The following is a 4324-nucleotide window of genomic DNA, read 5'->3' on the forward strand; positions in this document are numbered from 1 at the left end:
ATTTGTCCAATACGCTGATACTGTTAAAGCTAATGGTGTCACTTCAGAGGCAATTCGACTTCGTCTTTTTCCTTTCTCATTAAGAGATAGCGCTAGAAGATGGCTTCAATCACTTCCTTCCAACTCAGTCACCACATGGAACGAGTTGAAGAAAGTTTTTCTTGCCCGATATTTTCCGCCAAGCAAAACAGCTATGTTAAGAGCCCAGATAAACGGATTTAAACAGAAAGACAACGAGTCTCTTTTCGAATCATGGGAAAGATACAAAGACATGATGAGACTTTGCCCACACCATGGTTTGGAAGACTGGTTAGTCATTCACACATTTTATAATGGTCTCTTATACAATACAAGGTTAACAATAGATGCCGCTGCAGGTGGTGCACTAATGAACAAACCCTATGCTGATGCTTACCAGCTTATCGAGAGCATGGCCCAAAACCACTATCAGTGGGGAACCGAACGAACAACGGTGGAAAAACCTCAACCGAAAACTGGCATGTACGAGATAAGTAACCTTGATCACGTTAATGCAAAAGTGGATGCTTTGGTCCAGAAAATTGAAAGTTTAAACGTATCACCTCCAGCCGCCGTGGTTGCTATAACTCAGAATTGCGAGGTCATGTGGAATCCAAGGCCACACTCCTGCGGAATGTCAACTCTTGACTGGAATCCAAGCAGAGCAAGTAAACTATGCTCAAGGAAGCCCCTATTTGAATACCTATAACCCAAATTGGAAGAACCATCCAAACTTTTCATATAAGAGTAATAATGCTTTATACGCACCTGGACAGTCTCCAAATCAAGCCCCATCTATACCTCCGGGATATCAAAACAGAATCCTAACAATAATACCCCTAGAAAATCCAACTTGGAAATCATGATGGAAAACTTTATAGCTTCCCAACAACAAACCAATAAAGATTTCTTAAACCAGAACATACACACTGGCGAACAACTTAAACAACTAGCAAGCAAAGTAGATGCCTTGGCTACCCATAACAAAATGCTAGAAACACAAATATCTCAAGTAGCTCAACAACAAGCACCTACTGCTGCCCCAACTGGTACATTCCCTGGACAGCCCCAACCCAATCCGAGAAGCCAAGCTCATGCAATTATATTAAGAAGTGGAACGGAAGTGGAAGGACCGTCTGACCCAAGGATAGAAAACCAGATCCTAAGAAATCTACTGAGGAAAGTGAACCTAAGGAAAAGGAAGAGAGTAATAAGGAAACCCTAGAAAAGAAGGAACCTTATGTACCTCCACCACCTTACAAACCACCTATACCTTACCCTCAAAAAGGCTTGTTAAAACCAAAGATGTAGGCCAATTTAGAAATTTGTTGATCTCCTTAAGCAATTAAACGTTACAATTCCGTTTACCGAAGCTATTACACAGATGCCCTCATATGCTAAATTCTTAAAAGAAATCCTTTCTAATAAGAGGAAACTTGAGGATAGCGAAACCGTTACACTCCCTGCCGAATGTAGCGCTATAATCCAAAACATGCCCCCTAAACTCAAGGATCCGGGTAGTTTCTCTATACCCTGTCACATAGGAAAATTTGTCATCGACAAAGCCTTATGCGATTTAGGAGCCGGAATTAGCGTTATGCCTTTATCCATATGTAAGAAACTGGAAATGGGAGAATTAAGACCGACCAAAATGTCTGTGCAATTAGCAGATCGTTCCATCAAATATCCTGTAGGAATCCTTGAAAACGTTCCCGTACGCATAGGTCAGTTTTACATTCCCACTGACTTCACAATTATGGACATTAGAGAAGATGATACTACACCTATTATACTAGGAAGACCATTCTTAGCAACTGCCGGTGCAATCATAGACGTAAAACGAGGACGACTCACCTTCGAAGTAGGTGAAGAGAAAATTGAATTCATTCTTTCCCAATTCTTGAAAGCACCTGCAATAGAAGATACATGTTACTTCATGGATATCATCGATGAATGCATAAAAGAAGCCAAATCATCATCAGACTATCTTTTAGAGGACAAATCTAACCAATGTTTAGCAATAACACCGGACCCTACGCAGTGTCTTAACAAACCAACCCCTGATTTGAAAACACTTCCCAAAAATCTGAGATATGAATTCCTAGACTTAGAACTTGAACGACCTGTGATAGTTAATGCCGATCTAGGAAGACTCGAAACAGAAAAACTCCTACATATCTTAAGAAAATACCCAACCGCACTAGGATACCACATAACCGATCTTAAAGGAATAAGCCCTTCTATTTGTATGCACCGCATCATGTTAGAAGAAGACTGTAAAACCTCTAGGGAACACCAGAGAAGACTAAATCCGATCCTAAGTGAGGTAGTAAAGAAAGAAATAACCAAGTTATTGGAAGCAGGTATTATATATCCTATATCTGATAGCAAATGGGTTAGTCCTGTACACGTTGTACCAAAGAAAGGAGGCATAACCGTTATTGAAAACGAAAAAGGAGAAACTATAACTAAACGAATCGAATCGGGATGGAGAATGTGCATTGATTATAGGAAACTAAACAAAGCAACCCGAAAAAATCATTTCCCTTTACCATTCATTGACCAAATGTTAGAACGATTAGCTAAACATTCACATTTCTGTTATTTAGACGGTTATTCAGGCTTCTTTTCAAATACCAATTCACCCTGATGACCAAGAAAAGACAACATTCACATGCCCTTTTGGTACCTTCGCTTATAGACGAATGTCGTTTGGTCTGTGTAATGCCCCTGCAACTTTTCAAAGATGCATGATGGCGATTTTCGCCGACTTTCTCGAAAACATCATGGAAGTATTTATGGATGACTTTTCTGTATACGGACAAAGTTTCGAAGAATGCCTTGAAAACCTGGAAAGAGTTCTTGAGCGATGTGTAAAAGTAAACTTAGTACTTAATTGGGAAAAGTGCCACTTTATGGTACAAGAAGGAATTGTTTTAGGACACATCATCTCGAACAGAGGAATTGAAGTAGACAAAGCCAAAATAGAGGTAATCGAAAATCTTCAACCCCCAAGAACCGTGAGAGAAGTACGAAGCTTTTTAGGACACGCCGGTTTTTACCGACGATTCATCAAAGACTTCTCTAAGATAACTAAACCCTTAACCGGACTGTTGATGAAAGATGCTGAATTCATATTCGACGATAACTGTTTAAAAGCATTTCAAACTCTTAAACAAGCATTGATCTCCGCACCCATTATGCAGACACCAGACTGGAATGAACCATTCGAAATAATGTGCGATGCCAGTGATTATGCGTGTAGGTGCTGTTCTAGGACAAAGAAAGGATAAAAAGCTTCACGTTATATATTACGCTAGCAGAACCCTGGATGAAGCACAGATGAATTATGCCACAACGGAGAAAGAACTCCTAGCAGTGGTATTTGCGCTAGATAAATTTCGTTCTTACTTGGTAGGAGCCAAAATAATAGTTTACACCGATCACGCTGCTATCAGGTACCTTTTAACAAAAAAGGATGCTAAACCTAGACTCCTAAGATGGATCTTGTTACTACAAGAATTCGACTTAGAAATCAAGGACAAGAAAGGAACTGACAACGTAGTAGCAGACCACCTCTCTAGACTTGAGAACCTTGAACGGAAAGAACATCCATTAATGATGATTTCTCGTATGACAAAACTCATAGCTACTTTGGAAGAGAACAACTCCGACATGCAAGTAGAAACCACCTTAGCTATATCTGTCACACCATGGTACGCTGATCTAGTCAATTATTTAGCTGCCGGAATAGTTCCACCTACTTTATCTTACCAGCAGAAGAAACGATTCTTCCACGACATAAAACACTATTACTGGGATGATCCCTTACTTTTCAAAAGAGGCCCCGATGGTATTTTCCGTCGATGTATACCCGAAGAAGAGGTAGAAAATATAATCACAACACTGTCACTCCGCTCCTTATGGTGGACACACAAGTACATCCAAGACCTGCTCTAAAATCCTACAAGCTGGCTTTTATTGGCCAACTATTTGGAAGGACGTGCATACGGCTATTAAGGAGTGTGACAGATGTCAACGCACGGGAAACATATCTAGACGTGACGAGATGCCACAAAAAGGTATTTTGGAAGTAGAGATTTTTGACGTGTGGGGGATAGACTTCATGGGACCTTTCCCATCCTCTTTCGGTAACAAATACATACTTGTGGCAGTTGACTACGTATCAAAGTGGATCGAAGCTATAGCTTCTCCAACAAATGACACCCGAGTAGTAACTAGACTCTTTAAAAATATAATATTTCCGAGATTTGGCATCCCAAGAATAGTAGTCAGTGATGGTGGA

The 4324-nt window shown here is 40.2% G+C and overlaps 1 pseudogene; it reads right to left on the reverse strand.

Annotated features, from left to right (window-relative positions):
- Positions 1-200: 200 nt before the first annotated feature.
- Positions 201-300, reverse strand: LOC127099353 (uncharacterized; annotated as a pseudogene).
- Positions 301-4324: the final 4024 nt, after the last annotated feature.

The sequence above is a fragment of the Lathyrus oleraceus genome, chromosome 6 (assembly GCF_024323335.1).
Source record: "Lathyrus oleraceus cultivar Zhongwan6 chromosome 6, CAAS_Psat_ZW6_1.0, whole genome shotgun sequence".
Lineage (NCBI taxonomy): Eukaryota > Viridiplantae > Streptophyta > Magnoliopsida > Fabales > Fabaceae > Lathyrus > Lathyrus oleraceus.